The sequence below is a fragment of the Salvia miltiorrhiza genome, chromosome 2 (assembly GCF_028751815.1).
Source record: "Salvia miltiorrhiza cultivar Shanhuang (shh) chromosome 2, IMPLAD_Smil_shh, whole genome shotgun sequence".
NCBI classification, from domain to species: Eukaryota; Viridiplantae; Streptophyta; class Magnoliopsida; order Lamiales; family Lamiaceae; genus Salvia; species Salvia miltiorrhiza.
In genome coordinates this window covers 40,114,794-40,133,714 of record NC_080388.1, presented here as the reverse complement: position 1 = coordinate 40,133,714, position 18,921 = coordinate 40,114,794, and the positions used below count along the sequence as shown (strand labels likewise).

The 18,921-nt window shown below is 37.3% G+C and overlaps 2 long non-coding RNA genes across 2 annotated transcripts; one reads left to right on the top strand and one right to left on the bottom strand.

Moving 5' to 3' along the window:
* The first annotated feature begins 8,122 nt into the window (after positions 1-8,122).
* LOC131013419 (uncharacterized) lies at positions 8,123-9,980 on the top strand. Its single transcript, XR_009097668.1, has 2 exons — positions 8,123-8,934; positions 9,766-9,980. It is a non-coding gene; the product is annotated as an uncharacterized LOC131013419 (long non-coding RNA).
* Positions 9,981-15,344: 5,364 nt separating this feature from the next.
* LOC131013417 (uncharacterized) lies at positions 15,345-18,720 on the bottom strand. Its single transcript, XR_009097666.1, has 2 exons — positions 16,248-18,720; positions 15,345-15,562 (listed from the first exon to the last, which is right to left on the bottom strand). It is a non-coding gene; the product is annotated as an uncharacterized LOC131013417 (long non-coding RNA).
* Positions 18,721-18,921: the final 201 nt, after the last annotated feature.

The following is an 18,921-nucleotide window of genomic DNA, read 5'->3' as shown; positions in this document are numbered from 1 at the left end:
AGTGATATGGAATATTTTCCATAATTTATTTGATATTGTGTTATTGAATCTTTTCCAAATTTTGTAAAAATTGTGTTGAAAATTTCAATTAATGGAATATTGAGTCTCAAATTGGATTTAGGTCCATATGTATCTACACCTCTCCTTCATAACATTCATTTTTTCTTTAGAACAATAAGCCAAATCTATGCACTGCTGAAAATCTCGCTCCAATTCTTGGATTGCTTTGTACTCGATTGTCATGTGAGGATATCCATCGGCAAAAACAATACTACAATGTGGTCTGTACATATCATTTCACCATCTTCTTAATATGCATCGTTCATTCACATGTTGAATATATTTGAAAACTAAGAGTTTGAACACATGAACGCATAAAATACCTTTGAATTCAAACTTACGACAATTGCAGGAGATATATTCTCCAATCGGCCTATAATCCACAATGAAAGTGTATTGCCTATGATATTCATTATGTGCAATGGACATCTCCAATATCTCAAACCTCTCAAGACCACCCACATCATCTTCTCCAACACAAGCAACCTCTTTGACGTTGCAATTAAAAATCTTATTAATTTCTTATTGGAATAACTTGTACACGTTCAAAGTGTATGCAACTGTAGATTGGCCTTCATACATGTATTTCGAAGCGGGTTTGAATTTCCAAATCTTCAATTGAAAATCAGCTTCTACCTCTTTTTTAATTTTGTCACTAACCACAATTTCATACTATTCCACAAACGTCTTCAAAGTACTTATGAAATTCACGTAACCATATAAAAAAGCATGCATTGACTCGCTACGTTGAGTCGACACCACACCAGCCCAAAATATGATTCAAGTAAATAGGGGCACAATTCTCCCGTTCTGCACAGAGATCCTTAGGCAACCTATTAGTTTATGAGGCGAAATTTTTTATGCTCACTTTGTTAAGTCAAAAATTAAAAATGCCCACTTCTTATAAAAACTTGATCATGTGCCCAAAATACATAAATTACCCTTCATGTCTCAATCAGTGTCCTTGCAAGATAAAAAATAGTCAGCCATCGGAAAAGTAGGTTACCGTCCGGGTGGCAACCTACTTTTTCTTATAGCAATTTAAAATTTTCAATAAACAAAAGTAGCTTGCCGCCCGGGCGACAATCTACTTATTGAGGTTGCCGTCCGGTTGGCAACCTACTTTTCCGACTGCAGACTACTGTTTCTTACACATTTGTACTTGTGTCAAAAAAGTGTAAGACTTTACACAAAAGTTGATGCAAAGCCATCAACATCCAAGGACAATTTCGACTCTTCACTTTAATTTGGGCAAAGGATCAAGTTTTTATAAAAAGTGGACATTTTTAATTTTACACTTAACAAAGTGGGCATTTTTGCCTATTGACACTTAATTTTTAGACCATGACGCGAGATTAATTCAACCCCACATGTTTTCCAATTGTACAATAATGAGGCTATCATAAATCATAGAGTATAATTCCTTTGAGCATTTTTTAGAGTCAACAACGCCTTTATATTTTTTACGAATCTTTTGACAAATATGTTATAAGCATAGTTGGTGGACAGTGTCGACATAACTCTCACAACAATTCCGATACTCTCGCATTGATCGGTCAATATTGCAGTAGGATGAACCCCTCCTATTGGCTCTACCTAATTACTGAAAAACCATTTAAAAGACTATGCATGCTCATGTGCCAATAACGCGCACCCAACAAAATTGACTGATGATGATGATTAACTCCGATCACAGTCGCCAAAGGCATCTGATACTGGTTAATTAGATATGTAGTGTCGAAGCTAACAACATCGTGAAAATCCTCATAAGCAGCTATGCTGCAAGGAAGAATCTACATCACATTTCGGAGCCTGAAATCTTCATCAATATCCATCAATTGAAAAAATCTTGCATCCTGTATTTGCAACGTACGAAAGAGCTTGTGGATGGCGTCTGGATCTCCTTCGCCAAGTCTCAATCTTCTATTGATGTAGTTCCTACAATCTCTTGCAGTTGCTCCTAAATTTCCTGGACCTCCAGCTTGGACTTCAACCAACTTTACACTTTTACAAATTGGTACGCTTGCAATGTCGTTAGCTTCTAATTGCCTGTTAGGTCCTGAGGGTCTTGAATATGTGTATGGGGGAGGAATACACCTATAGGCTATTTTTGACTTAATCTACTGACCTCAATCAGAGGGATCTCAGTCAGAGATCAAAATGAAACTTTGCACGCAAACAAGGACTCATGTTTTACTGAAATCAGTTTTGACCAACAGGGTTGACGACTGATACTGAAAGCTCTTCAGTAATGAGTTATCAGTTAAGTTACTGGAACTTAACTGATCCAAGTAAGAGCTTCAGTCGTGTTTGCAAAGATAGAGATGATATCACTCTTTCTTACTATCAGAGGATAGTTCAGTCAGATTGATATCATACGCAGCGGAAATTAAACTAAGTTTCGCAATAGCCTCGGTGGAGCAGGTTGTTGGATTAAGGTTTCTCTTTGCTATTATTCAGTGTTCAGTTTTATCAATTGAAATAGCACAAGTAAGAATGTAAAACTGAAAGCTGTAAATAACACAGAGACTTTTACGTGGTTCGGAAAAACCCTTTCCTACATCCACGGTTGGTTGATCAGACCAACAATCCACTCCGCAAGTGCTTCACTGGTGCACTGCAAACCGTACCCGTGTGCTTGCCTGGTGCACACAACCGTAAACTGAAGAAAACCCTTCTTCAGCACCCACACACCTCGCGTAGGATTTCCCTGCTAAACACACCTCGTGCTCAGACTTTTCATTCAGAGTTCAGGGTACCTTCCTGAACTCCGAACCACTCAAACACTCTTATGGGGAGGAGGTTTGAACGAGTGCCAACTATACTTACAAAGAACAAGTTCTTTGAAGCAAGTTTGACCTTTGGCTTCTGGGTAAACAGATATATATGCCTAGGGTCTAAGAGAATGTATGTAATCAGCAGTGACTGATTTTGGCTTTGGAATTCTCTTCTTCGATTCAAGCTTTGGGACGGTTAAGCTTTAGGCTGAGTAGCAACTTTGGCAGAGCTTCATCTTATCTCGTTGAACTGAATTTAATTTTGATAGATTCATCTTATCTCGTTGAACCGAACTTAGCTATCAGTTCCTTGGCATACTTGGACTGGCTGATCAGTATTCCTTCGTTGGTCTGCTTGACTTGCAATCCGAGAAAGAAATTCATTTCTCCCATCATGGACATTTGAAATTTGTTGGTCATGATGTCAGCAAACTTCTTGCACATGCGTTCGGATTTGGATCCGAAGATTATGTCATCGACATAAATCTGAACAAGCAAGAGATCTTCTCCTTCTTTGAGAGTGAATAGAGTTCTGTCCACAGATCCCTTTTTGAAGCCTTGTTCAACCAGATACTCCGAGAGAGTATCATACCACACTCTTGGTGCTTGCTTCAACCCATAGAGCGCTTTCTTCAGCTTGTACACCTTTTCTGGTCCAGCAACCTCAAACCCTGGAGGTTGTTCTACATAGACTTCATCTGTGAGCACTCCATTGAGAAATGCACACTTGACATCCATTTGGTGTACCTTGAAACCTTTGTGAGCTGCGAAGGCTAAAAAGAGTCTGACTGCTTCCAATCTGGCAACTGGGGCGAACGTCTCGTCGTAGTCGATTCCTTCTTCTTGACTGTATCCTTTAGCCACTAGCCTTGCTTTGTTTCTCACAACGTTTCCTTCTTCGTCTTCCTTGTTCTTGAAAATCCATTTCAAGCCAATCACCTTTGCATCGTCTGGTCGATCCACAAGCTCCCAAACTGAATTCCGGTTGAATTCATTGAGTTCTTCTAGCATTGCGATGACCCACTGAGTAGACTTCAGAGCTTCTTCAATATCCTTGGGCTCTGTAGTTGATAAGAAACAGCTGAAATTCTTATCTTCGTTGATGCAGTTCTGATTGATGTCGAAGACGAGGTTGCACATTGATCTCCGAGTCTTGACGCCATCTGATGGTTCTCCAATGATGTTCTCCTTTGAGTGGAGTTCAAACCATCTTCGATACTTCTTGATCTCTTCAGGTGAAGGTGGGGCTTCTTCGGTCAGAATAGTTCTGGGGTGTTGATCACCTTCTGGAGCAGGGGTGAGTTGAGCTGGGGCGGCTTCTGCGCGTTCAACTCTAACTTCAGCAACTGGAGTTCCCCCTTGACTGATGCCGTCTGCATTGGCTCCAGTCTGAACTTCAGAACTTCGGTTGATCTTCTGATACTGAAGCATCTCAGTATCTTCATCTTTGCCTGGTCCCCATATCAAGACAGTAGAGGGCTCGGTGTTGTGGATTTCAACTCTGGAACCTTCAGTGTTTTGAACACACTTTTCAGCTTCTTGTTCCCTGAAACCATCTGTAGACTCATCAAATATCACATGAGGTGTTTCTTCAACACAAAGTGTTTGAGTATTAAACACTCGATAGGCTTTGCTTGAACGTTCTGTTCCAGAGTATCCAAGGAAGACTCATGGATCAGCCTTGCTATCGAAAGTGTTCAATCTCTTCTTATCATTGTTGTGTATGAAACACTTAGAACCGAAAGCATGAAAGTAGGCAATCGATGGCTTTCTGTTCTTCCATAACTCGTATGGAGTTCTTCCATGTCTCTGAGTGAGGAATGAGCGATTCTGCGTGTAGCATGCGTTGTTGACTGCTTCGGCCCAAAACTTCAAGGGGAGTTTTGACTCGGCTAGCATCGTCCTTGCTGCTTCCTTTAGAGATCGGTTTCTTCTTTCTGCAACTCCGTTCTGCTGTGGAGTTCTTGCTGCAGAAGTTTGATGACTGATTCCTTGTTCATCACAATACTTCCGAATGACAGTATTGAGGAACTCAGTCCCACGATCTGATCTGATGCTGATGATGTTGACTTCCTTTTCAACGCTCAGTCTTCTCAGCAGCTTTGGCAGTTCCTCCAGTGTCTCTTTCTTCTTGAAGAGAAAGATAACCCAAGTATATCGTGAATAATCATCCACAACTACTAAGGTGTACTTCCTACCGTTGTAGCTTCTTGGAGTGATCGGGCCAAACAGATCCATGTGAAGTAGATGCAGAATCCTTTCAGAGGAGTGTCCTGACTTTGACTTGAATGATATCCGCGTCTGTTTTCCTCTGAGGCATGCTTCACATTCTTGCTTCATCTGGAACACAATAGAAGGAAGGCCTTCTACCAGTTGATGTTTAGCAAGTTTGTTGATCGTCTTGAAGTTGAGATGGTTGAGTCTCTTGTGCCATAGCCAATTGAACTCCGAGCTGCTCTTGCTGATGAGGCACATTTCTGGTGGGCTGTCTTCTCAAGAAACGACGTAGAGACTCCCTTGTCTGAATCCTTTCAGAACCACCTTCTTTTGATTGTTTCTAACAGTGAATTCATCCTTCTTGATCTTCACTGTGAAACCACTGTCACAAAATTGACTCACAGACAACAGTTTATGTTTAAGACCAGAAACAAAGCTAACATTACTGATACTGGCGTTACCCATGTTGAGCACACCGTAGCCTTTTGTTTCTCCGATTGAGTTGTCTCCGAATGCAACTTTGGATCCAGCTTTCTCAACATACTGAGATAGATATTCTTTGTAGCCCGTCATGTGCTTAGAACAGCCACTGTCCAGATACCACGTTCTGATCGAAGCTTTGGCCTCTTCCTTCTTTTTGTGTTTCCCGACATTGACCTGCAAGGAAGAGTTGCTTCCGGCACCCAATCAAGCTTTGGGTCCTTCGATGTTAGCTCGAGTTCCCTTTGGAACCCATATCTGCTTCAGAGTTGGTCTGGCTGTTCTCTTGCGCTTTGTTGAATGTCTGATTGACGTCGTTGGCGCTTCAGGTGGCACATGAGCATTCTTCTGTTGAGAAATCCTTTTGAAGGCCTCACTCTTGTAGCAGTTCTGTCTGATGAGTGGTTGAGGTCTTCTTTGCTCGGCGAAGTATCTTCCCTGAGATACTTTTGTCTTTGCAGACTTTTGGAGACTTGGCTGATGTCCAGTAGCTAGTTGTCGTGGATGGCTCTCGGTTCGTCTGGACTCAGCATTGCTTGGTCTCCATGGATGTTGTTCCTTCTGAAACTGAACTGAAGATGTCAGTTTCTAACTGATGTGGCCTTTCTTCCCCCTGGATTGATGAGGAAGATTTTTCTTGGCTCCTGATCTTTGACTGAAATCTACTTTCCAGTCTTCTCAGTAGAATGATCTGGTTGGGGGCCTCCTTAGCTCGTCTGAAGCTTCGTGGAGGTGGAACATTTGATCTAGCCATCAGTCTGCGCTTGCGAACTTCATCCAATCATGATCTCTTGATTCTTCTGAGGTTGTGATTTCAGAAGGATCGTCCTTTGAGATGATCATGATATCCTTTCCTTTGTCAGCTGCAACCTTTCATCCGATGTTGTTGACCAATCTTTTCGATGGAAAGTTGCTCATCATGGGAGACTGCATCATGCAGTTCTTGACTGTTTCTTCCAGCTTGTGATTTAGCCTCTTGATCTCATGAGATGCCCTTTCACATTCTGAGTTGGAGATTCTGAGCTCTTCTTCCAGTCTGCTGTTCTCCATGATTAGCTGATCAAGACAAGTTTCATCCGGAAAGTAGATGATTGTCTGATTCTTAGCTCGTTCATCATTGATCTCCTTGTCCATTTTCTGATTCTGCTTGAGAAGATCTTCGAACATTTTCCTCAGCTGACAGTGATCAGTCATGAGCTGATCAAACTCGTCAGTTTCATCGGATGAGCTCTCTCCAAATTCTGAGTGGTCTCCTGAAAGCATCAGGAAGTTATCAGTAAAAGGAGTTTTTGAGTGAGAGTTTACCTCTGAGCCATTCATTCCATTGTCGTAGCTGTTGTCAGCTACGCTTTCTGATTCGTTGGCCATCAGGGCTCGGCTCTCATCATCTGAGCTGGAACTGTCGAAGTCGGATGATTCTGATGTCTCCTTGGAAGAGTCAGCATCGTCAGCAACCATCGCTTTCTTCTTCGAAAAGCTACGATCTTTCCTAGCTTTCAGTTCTCTGCGCTCAGCTGGAGTCAGATCAGGGCATTCATGTCGAAAGTGCCCTTTCTTTCTACATCCAAAGCATTCCATATCTTTGATGTCGTAAGCGGCTGACTTCCTTTCTCCGCTTCGATTTGTGGAATGTCTGGAGTTGCCTTCTCTTTCTTTTCCTTTGTAGTGCTGTTTATGGAACCTTCTGTACTTCCGGAACTTGGACTCCATCTTGTTGAATCTTTCAGTCAACAAAGCATATTGACTGAAGAAGTCCTCTGGGTTGAGTTCCGTTGGTTCCTTGATCTGCTTCTTGCCTTCTCTGGTTGAGGCCTTCAGTGCCACTCCTCTTGAGGTTGATGGACCATCTTCGTCTGATCCTCCAGCCTTCTCCATCAAAAAAGAGAGAACAGATAACGGCAGATAGAGCAAATAGCAAGCACAAAAAGAAAGAGTAAAACTTTTTCAAGACCTTTAAGAAAAAGGATCTAGTTCAAATAGAACCTAGTCAGATGCAGATAGTTCTTGCGAACAACCTGCTCTGATACCAATTGTTAGGTCCTGAGGGTCTCGAATACCGCAACTAAACTAGAAACGAACTCTAACACTTGAGTTCTAAACGATTCTAGTCTATTACATATAAGTCCTATGAATTTTGGTATCATCAAAACAAAGGTTAGGATATTCCACAAGGTTCCCAACATTGCCTCTTCACCCTCATAGGCAAACTTTTATGACCCACCATTAAAGCGGACATATTTGGATCCAATTCATGGTTGTGGTCTAAATGAACAGTAGACACCTCCCACTGACCAGAATCTTGTCTGATAGCATTAATATGTGGCCGGCAATTTATTTTTTTCGTATGTTTTTTGTAATCCAACTTCTTGTCTCGATCACATCACATCACAACATACTTACTAGAACTAGAAATACTTCCAAAAATCGCGCAAAAACCTTGTACCTTTGCAAACAAATTGTAGGCCCCATAGAGTCTTTTTGCAGAATCGAACGACATGCCCGATTTAGGAGCTTCTCGCACCATCTCATCAAATACATCATCATGTAAGTCACCCATATCACCTACGTTCGATGTAATCAGTTGTAGTAGCCCGCTCTTTTATTATATTTAAATCCAGTAATACGATAATTATTATTTAATCTTTCAGTAAATCAAGCCCAGTAATTATTTATGATTTAAATTCAGCTTATGACACTGGATTATATTCTAATTGAAGCAGGGTTATTATTTTTTTTTCACTAAGCCAGTTAGCTTCGCGTGAGTAAAACCGCGATGAGAATTATTTAGTAAACCAATAATTATTCATTTCAGATTCATAACTGACTTAGCTAAGTCATGTTATTTATTAATCACAATAGAATTATTTTTCTATTTTTATTATTATTTCTTGAGTCGTGAATTTATTCCGGCTTGTGAAAAATTAAATCTACGTTATTAATTTAGATATTATTCCGTGTATTAAATCTAGCACGCCATGCTCCCTCAGCCACTCTATTTATATATGCTCACTCGTGCTTAGCTTTTCTTTTTCTTCTCCTACATAGTCAAAAAAGGAATTCAGCAAACAAATCTCAAGAATGTCAACAGCAAATCTCATCTTTAATTCTTCAACCACGCTCAACAATCTAGCCGTACTATTCATCATCTGTTCACACTAATCAGCTCTCCATAAGTTCAGTATAAAGCACAGCAAATCTACTCCTTCCATCAAGAAATCACCAAGCATAACCTTCTCATACCCATTCCACACTTAAACGTCTTCATCATTCTCTGCCAAAGTAATTTTCAAGTATCAATTTAATTCAATATTCAGCAATCCAATCAAGCATCATTCAAGGTCAAGCACCAGAGTTAGAGCTAAACCGTGAGTCTGCTATTCAGGTGGGCAATTTCTTACGCGTAAAATAAAAATGCTATTGAAGAACTATGCAACTTTCATGCTTTAAAATGCAAAAATTTGATTTTTAAATGAGTTATGCTTTATTATGCTTAAATGAGTTAAAACTTTATTTCTCTTTATTATCTACGCTTGTCACGCTTTAATAATTTACGCTATGCTATTTACGCTTAATTACGACTTAAATTTTTATAATTTATTATTTATGCTTTGTTACGCTTTTAAGTGATTTACGCTTAAGGGAGTTACGCTTTGTTATGCGCCTATGTGGTTCACGCTTTGTTACGCTTTAATGCTTTACGCTTATTATTTAACGCCTATGTGAGTTACGCTTTAATGCTTTATGCTTATTATCAAATGCTTATGTGATGATGTTAACGAATTTGATTTCTGAGCGAATAGCTATCTTGCCAAGGATATATATATATATGCAACGCGACCGTGAGTCAATGAGAGGGTTGGCCGGTCAAACGTCCGTTGAGGGAGGCCTCCCTCAACGGTACGATGCTAGCGTCTGTTGGGGGAGGCCTCCCTCAATAGTACGATGCCGTGTCCGCTGAGGGAGGCCTCCCTCACGGCGCGATGCCTGTGCTCGTTGAGGAAGGTCTTCCTCACGACACGATGCTTCTTAATAGGACTTTTGATGATGAGGAATGCACTTACGCTATTTATGAATTTGAAAATGATAGTATGTAAAGAACTGGAAAGAAGATTCATGTCGCTTATATGATGATGTGGTTTGATGATAAAATGTTAAGCTTATAATTTAGTTTTTGGCAACTGCCCACTAAGTACTTTTGTACTTAGCCCTGCATATGTTTATGAATGTGCAGGTTGAGCTGTGATGAACGATGAAGTGTTGCTGAGTGGAGCTTTTGTCGAACTTAGAATAGGCTCAGAAAGGATATGTGTCTGCATACATGTATCTCAGTCTTGCCTTCCGCTGCAAACACTGATTATGTTTTAGTCAAGTCTATAATTATGTCAATTACTCTTCAAGAAATATTTAACGCTTACTCGGGTTCATCGAGTATCCTTTTTAACTATATGCGTCAATCTTTCAATGTCTTAAATTTTATTTCAAGAATTAATGCTAGATATAAATGTCTATAATCGAGTTGTAAATGACTCAAATGTGCCCTCTCTAACCCCGCTTCTTAAATCCCTTCCCTAGTCACGATTTCCCGGATTAGCTATCCTTAGCAAGTGCGGTCGTGACATCAGTACAAATGATATTGATAAATAAAAAGAACTATATATTACTTATCAAAATGCGAATTAATAATTTACATTAGAATGCGTAATATAGACTACTATGTAAGTAATTCGTAAAATACCTTATTGCATCATCTCATCATGCGTGTTGTGCATGTTCTCTCCATGCTTATTTTCTAAATTCGAATTGAAATTTGGATTGTCGTTCGCCTCATACTCCGTAAAAGATGTATCACCTTCATCATCGGTTCCAAATATTTCATACAATTTATCATTAACGTATTTATCATTAACGTTGGTCATCGATTTGCTCGAATTTTTTCAAAAACATATATTTCTGTGACTTTATTGTGTAGCTATAATCTTATAAAAATTTGGAAAAAAAAATGACCCCACTTGCAAGGAAATTGTTAGATGTTTTGAAGATTTTTAAAGAATATTTTATTTGCTATAGTTTTTAAAAGATGAAGTCAAGCAAATTTATTTTAAAAAATAATCTTAAAATTTGTTAGATGTTTTGAAGATTTTTAAATAATATTTTATTTCTTATAATTTAGAAAAAGTGACGCACTAATTTGTCCTAAATGTTTTAAAGATTTTTAGAGAATGTTTTATTTTCAATTATTTGTTAACTCAAAGTGACGTAAAGTGACACAGGCAAATTTAATTTCTCAAAAAATATTCACTAATTTGATAGATGTTTCAAAGAATATTTATTTCCTAAATTTTCAATGTATAAATGGAATAGAATCATACAATGTTATCACTTCCAAAATATGTAATAAGGGCAAATTAGTCATCACATTATTAAATTAATAAAAATCAGTTTTCAAAAAAATATCGATCCGATCCTGTTCAAAATTGGAAGGTATTATGTATATACATGTTATGTAAGAATATCTTTTCCCTTATAATATTATTTGACTTAATGATATCTCGTCAAGTTAAATCCAAAATCTTTAATAATATAACCCATGAGACGCATGAGGCAACATTTGTTCAACAAATTAAGGAAATAACGCATGCCAAGCCCTTCCCTCTTCCTTGATGGAACACACTTTTACCCATGAAACCGCACAAATGGGACATCTAACGGTACTTCTTGTCTAAATGAAGTTTCTATCAAATTCATGCAGAACAACTTTCGGCCACTTGTAAGTTCTAGAGTTGTCAAACGGGCCAAGTTGGGCCAGCCTGGCCCGAGCCTCACTGGGCTTTTGACTTGTATCGGGTTAGGCTGGCCCGGCCCAAAATCTAATCAGGCTGGAGAATTTCAGGCCCAACCCAGCCCCTCTCGGGCTACCGGACGATCCGGCCAAACCTGCCCAATATTTTTTTTCCTGAAATTTTAAATTTTTTTCTTACAAAAATAATGAAAAATAAAATAAATTTAACCAACTAACTTCAAATTAAATTAAATCGTCAATCCACAAATATAATCAAAAATAAAATAAGAGCCTTAAATAAACCACATCATTATAAGTGCAAAAGTTTTAAATGAAATTACACTTCATCATAAAATAAATGAACTCCATAAATTAATCGAGCCAAACTTAACAAGTAAAAATACCAAGAAAAAGAATGTTGTTACAAATGAGGGAAACAGGCACACCAAGCGGCAGTTGGGACTAATTAAATAAATGTGGCAAATACAATCATACAAATGAAAATCTGAGTTGATTTATTAATTTAATACTTTTAATTCTCTTTAATTATTTCTTAATCTATCAAAATTAAATTTAAAGCCCAAAGTGCAAATATTAATATGGTTAAAGCAAACCGTTTGAAGACTAGACGCAGCATGGTACCCTTTCTACCACTATGTTAATATAGAGATGGGTTTAAAATGAATATTTTATCGATATAGAGCACTCATCCCGATAAAATGATTTGAACCACTTATTATTAAAGGGTATTTTCTATCTTTTATCCAATGCGGAATCGGCGACCTATGCCTTATGTATAAGTAAAAAGTATTTTTGGATTTGAACTGAAGAAAAAAAAGAAACAACTTTGCTGACAATTACATATTTTTTTTTTATTTTGTCAGAAGAGTCCTCTAAGTATTTTGGTTTTGCATTCGATTCGTTTTTTTTTTCATTTTCTGGACTATGAAGAGGATAGGCTCATTACATTCATAAAAAATCTATGAGAATTTACCCTAAAGGAATTGAGCGTGAGAGCCAAATGAATCGAAAGAGAATATGTTGGATAACAGGGATGGCTATATTTCTGGAAAATGAGTAATTCATTCGTGAAGGTAAATGGGCTTCTTCTACCTAGAATTTCTTTTACATATCCTCCTGGTTTATCAATTTTTTTTGAAATGATAAAAAGAAGGATATCTCCCCATCTTTTCGAAAAATCTTCATGTAATGAACTTTATAATCCTTGGGTTTATACCAACAAAGAAAAGGGGAAAAGTTTTAACAACGAATTTCAAAATCGAATTAAAGCTCTAGACAAAGAATCTATTTCTTTGAGTGTACTGGAAACAAGAACTCGATTGTGTAATGAGGATTCTACAAAAGAATACTTATCAAACCGCTTTGATTCCATTCCTGTTAGTCCAGTAGCTGCTGCACTAAAACTGTGCTTGCTTATCTTATACAGGTTCACCCGTCATGTCGCCTTTAGAGGAGAGGCTGTTAAGTCGGACATCTTCATCCTATTCCTATTATACTGGTTTAGCGCTTTTAGCAAAGAAAGAAGAAACCTTTTCCTTGTTCCCTCCTCTTCATTTGATTGAATGCGGGCATATTTATTGATTACCGTTTGAGTCTGGTTGATACCTATGCTCCACTACTGCGGATCTCCTGTCGATTGAGTAGTTCCGCCGTTTGATCTTCTACTGATGAACCTATTGAGGAGTTGCTCTTGGGTGGGTTAACTACTGTAGTTGCTGGGTGAGTTATAGCTATGGAACTCTAGGGCTCGTAGATCTTCTGTTGGTCGATTGAGTGTTGAGTAGTTCGTAGGGGAAGTGGGAAGGGCAGTTTTTTTCTTAATCTAATGTGAATAGGATTTTAGACTTCAATTTTGTATTTTAGGACTTTTTAAATATATTATTTAAAAATATAATTAGTTTATTTCGGGCGGGTCAAAAAGCCTGAAAACCTTGGGCTTTCTAGCCCGAAAGTCCGATCAGCCTGCCGGGCCATTTGGGCGGACTATTTAGGCCCGATATTTTTTGGGCTTGATTTTTTAAAGTCCAGCCCAGGCCTAAACTCGGGCGGACCAAGCCGGCCCATCGGGCCGGGTCGATTTTGACAGCTCTACTTGTAACTATTATATATACATTTGGAATATAAAATAATATATTACAAGTTAATAATCACAAAAAAATCTCATGCGAGCATTCGCAGGGTGCAAACGCACTCACAAATTATCACACTATCATTATTAACGATCATCTCAACTATCCAACCATCCAAATTTTTCAATATTTAATTAATTTTTCTACATAATCAATATTCATTCCAATCCAATCGCATACATTTACAATTGATAAACTGGATTTATTGTCATAACCTAGATTCCAAGTATCTCAATTTATCAAATTCCAAATAAGTGTCTTCTTTTGATGTAACGTTTCATAGTTTAATGAATCTTCCACTTATTTGATTTGTTGGTTTTTGATGGCTTATCAATAATCACTCCAACCACAATATTATATGTTATTTTACTATATACTAGTATTATTTTTAATCATATTATTTTCAACAGTGTAAAGAATAAATTAAAATAATTCCAGAAACTATAAAACTAACAAAATGACCTATTAATAAAGATTCAACATATAGAAAACTAAGACCATAACTTACCCAATCAAAATAAAAACTTGAAAATAAGCAACTGGTACTAAAAATAGATGACATAAATTAAGCATTTAATTATAATCGTTGGACATATTAGAATTTGTAAAGCGTTAGAATAGATCTGTTGATAGACACCTAGGGATCTATAAGTATAATAGTAAATGCTAAATGCAAAGAAAAGCTAAATAATTTGAAGGGGCGTTGAAATATAGCGTTATATTTATAGGGAATGAAAAAAATACTCCATTTGTTTCGCTTATAATGACACATTTTTTTTTTGTTTGTTTAATTTATAATAACACTTTTTAAAAATAGTATGTGGTCCACATTCACTCTACACACATAAAATAAGTGGCCCATATCCATTGTTTACAGTCTTAACACCTTATTCTTAATCTCGTGCCCATTTTTATTGTGCCATTAAAAGATGAACGAAGAGAGTACAATTTTTAAAATTTGTTATGATTTTTGAATATATTATACTCCTACTCCTCCGTCCACCAAAAATGAGACACAATTACTATATTTGGCGTCTACGAAAAATGGGGCACTTTTTTTTGGACCCACCTCTTTTTCTTATATTTTATCCTTACAAATATCTCTTATTTACAAAAAAACCACCTTTAATTCAATCTCAGCCACTCATTTTAAATAATGGTGGGATTCTTTCTCCATTAACCATTTATTTTATTAAAATCCATGTCTAAAAAATATGTCCCATTTTTAATTAAAATTCGTGTCTAAAAAATATGTCCCATTTTTTATGGACGGATGAAGTATAAAAGGTATGTTGGTACCTAAAAGGCATTCAAATAGGATCGGACCTCTCATCAAGCTAAAAGGGTGTTTGGCTGAGCTTATAAGCTCCTCAAAACAGCTTATAAACTGTTTAGGAGCTTATAAGCTCATTCAAAGTGTTTGGTAAAATAAGCTCCCAAACAACTTATAAGCTCCAAAAATAAGCTTCAAGAGCTTATAAGCTCCCTAAAAAATAAGTTCCTCGATTCCAACTTATTTTTTTATAATCTCATATGCAACAATCATTTTACAAATATTTTTCAACTATAATTTATTATTTTCATTATATATCATTCAAGTTCATTTTTCTTCGATTTTCTCTCTCTAACAAAAAATTATCTCTAGCTTATAAGCTCAATTATCCAAACACTTTGACAACTTATAAGTTCTTAAAAATTACATCTTATAAGCTCTTGAAACATCTTATAAACTCCAAGAGCTTATAAGCTCGCTTAGTCAATCACATTGTCACGACCGGCCTTAATTAAGGATAATTAATCCGGGAAAACCATGACTGGGGAAGGGAAATTAAGAAGCGGGTTGAGAAAGGGGCGCATAAAAGAATACTCAAAGGACTTGAATACGCGTGAAATATTCCTTAAAAAGGAAAAAGGCATCGTTAGGGGCTTGGCTAAAACATTATCAGAGTTTGCAACGGAAGGTGTAACTAAAAAAATCAGTGTTTACAGCGGAAAGCATAACTGAGATACATGTATGAAGACATGTATCCTTTCTGAGCCTACTTTAAGTTCAACAAAAACTCCACTCAGCAACACTTCATCGCCCATCACAACTCAACCTGCACAAACATAAACATACGAAGGGCTGAGTACAAGAGTACTCAGTGGGCAGTGCCAAGCATATAATATAATATCAACAACAAAACACAACTTCGCATAAGAGGCATAAGTTTCTTTCAAATCCTTTGCTCATTAAACATTTCCATATTCATAAACAGCATGAGCGCATTCTTCATCATTAACAATCATCAACACGCATCGTGTCGTGGAGAAGGCCTTCCCCAACGAACACGGGCATCGCACCGTGAAGGGGGCCTCCCTCAGCGGTCACGGCATCGTACTATTGAGGGAGGCCTCCCCCAATAGACGCTGTAACACTGGAATACTGGCATCGCGCCGCTAGGGAGGCCTCCCTCAGCGGACACGGGCATCGCGCCGTGAGGAAGGCCCTCCTCAGCGGACACGGCATCGTACTGTTGAGGGAGGCCTCCCCCAACAGACGCAAGCATCAAACATAAGCATAAACTTATCAGCGTAAAGCATTCAAGCGTAAATAAGCGTAATCAAGCGTAAATTACATAGGCGTAAATAGTATAAACAGCATAACATAAATCATTTAGCGTGCAGCATAATAAAGCTTAACTTATTTAAGCGTAATAAAGCATACCACACTTGAAGATCCAATTTGAATTTTAAAGCATAACATTTGCATAGCATTTTATTTACGCGTAAGGAATTGCCCACCTCAATTGTTCTTAAAGCTGGCGTGGAGTCGTTTCTTCTTCGGCTTCACTTTCTGTCGCCCGGACCTTCATTGATGAAGAGTCGATAAGTTCGTGAAGTAATTGTCATAAGACAAAGTCTAATTCTACGTGCCTAGGGTATCTTTTAGTGTTTTAGGGTTCTAGCATCCATAATTCGTTACATCATTACTAGCGTAACCTCAAATAATTAATAGGCTCAAAAGAGAGTAGCCAATTAATTAAATAAACCAGTGACTTTAAAGAAATAAATGATAATAGTTCGCTTTAAAGTCCGAAGTCCAAAAACATCATTAAAACATGCTCTGTTTTTACACTGACTCAACTTCAAAATTTAATCTGTTCTGACTCCGACATCTCCTGGACTCGAGACTCATACTGAAAGAAAGATCTTCGAATCTAGTTTCATATAAAAAAAAGTAGAGTCGAAAACTCCAAGTGGTTTGAGAGATATGACGTTTTTACCACGATCTACCATGTTCGGCAGTTTTGAACAATCGAAAACTTGGATTTTTTAAAAATAGTAAACGTTGTCAAACTGGGCTCAACTTTGGTGGATATCTAGCTAACACAATAAGGTGAATACCATAAAAATTTGGAAAGCTAGATCACACAGGAAGCTACTGAAATAAATGACTCTTTCATCTGTTCTCTGAAATTCTCGGTAGTAATGTGCAGTTTAGGTTTTGCATTTTAAAGAAGTATCAAACGAAGTTGGAATGGCTTGAAATTTTACCAGGGTACTCAAGACTCATGTCGGGACTTGCTATAAAATTTTCAAAGCTATTAGACATCGACAAACCGTCGATCACAGTAGGTCAGTAGGCCTACGAAATTCATATTTATAAGTCCTTAAAAAAATAATTTATATAAATCAAGAAATAAGAGTTTAATCCCAAAAATATTCATTAAAAGTCCATCATAATTTAAATAAAGAACGGACCTCATTTAAAATAAATAGTCCCAAACTTGTTACGCACATATACTAAATCTTTCATGAAACATCCTTTAAAATAAACTTTGATACATAGAAAATAATTCAACAACTTGAGCTCTTAAGAGGTTGTTTTGCAACAGACACCAAATCTGCCTCGGATCTCCAAATGAGGCTCCAAAAGATATTCTGGAAACTAGACATTTCAAGGATCATTCTCCAATTTGAATCGAATGAAAAACAATTCAAACGAGCAAGATATGCCCTCTCAAAGATGGGTATTTAACTAGCAAAAATCTGAAAATTTCAGATTTCCAGATTACAACCAAGTCAGTGGGCTTTCTTTAAAAATTCATATCTCCCTTTACAAAACTCCACTGGGAACCCCAAGGGTCAATCTGGAAACTAGGGAGAGATCATAACACTCTCCAGTTGGATTTACTCTAAGAACATTCATGGTTTAGAAGATATGACTATCTAAAGTTCAGTGCACAAAAAGAGTTCAAGTTTGGCAGATTCAGAACATAAATCGGAAAAACCACTTTAGGCTTCACCAAAAATTCTAAAACTGAACAAGTAAGTTCCCAACATGTCAGTGAATATTTAGTAGAAAGATAGGCTTGAGAATCAAATATTTAAGTCGGTATTTGCCACCTCAAAGTCGTAGGTTTGTAAAATCTACTGGATGGTACAAGGAATAAGAACTAGATTTCAAGAATTTATACCGGTTGTTTCCCTTACTCAAAAATGGTGAGGCCGATTTCAAAAGAAAGATACGGGAGTCTAGAGTGACATATTCAAGTTTCAAAGGTTTTCACCGATTGAAACTTTACTTATGGCCTCCCAAAGATTGTTTACCAAAAATGTATTCCAGATGGGCAGTGATGTTTACAAATTCATAAATAAATCATAAGAGCTTCAAACCTTCTGAAATTTTACCAAAGTATAGAAAACATATGAAAGATGATACACAATTAATTTGAGAATTTTTGGGAACCGTTGGGATTGCTGAAATCGCCTTGCAAAACACTGCCGGAGTGTTGGGGTACTACTGGACTGGAGCAGCTTGAAATCTTGGCAAAATAGTTAAGCCAAGTCTTCCTTCTCTTTGTGATTGCTGGTGCGAAATGGAAGGAATGGGTGAAGTTTTTTTTTTTTTGAAGTTGGTGGGGAGCATAGGTAGTGGAGATGGTGGTGCACTAATGTGGTGGGGGAAAAGTAAAGTAGTGGTGGGGAGGTAGGTATGATGTAATTTGGTGGAGTGGATGCGTATATAGTGTAGGAAACATTAGGGAGTGGAAAAATAATGATTTGTAAAGTATTGAAGTTACAAGTATTTGTAAAACTAATATTGGGTTCTACTAAATAACGACGCTTCGTTATAACTCTCTACGAATTACATATTTTATAATTCGTTTTATAAGTCGAAAATTAATCACGACTTCAAGTAAATAATAGAAATACTATTTCTATCGCATATAAATTAATAACTTGACTTTGCTAAGTCAGTTATCAAACTGGATAATAAATTATTGAATGGTTCAATAATCCTCGTCGCGTTTTTCTTATACGTTATAAAAGTATAAAGCTAAAATAATAACTCCGTCTCTGATAAAAAAAAAAATCAGGACCATAAACTGGATTCATTTATAAAAATTGCATTTACTAGTTTTTATCATAAATAAAAGAGCGGGCTACTACATACTACCCCTCTTAACAAAAA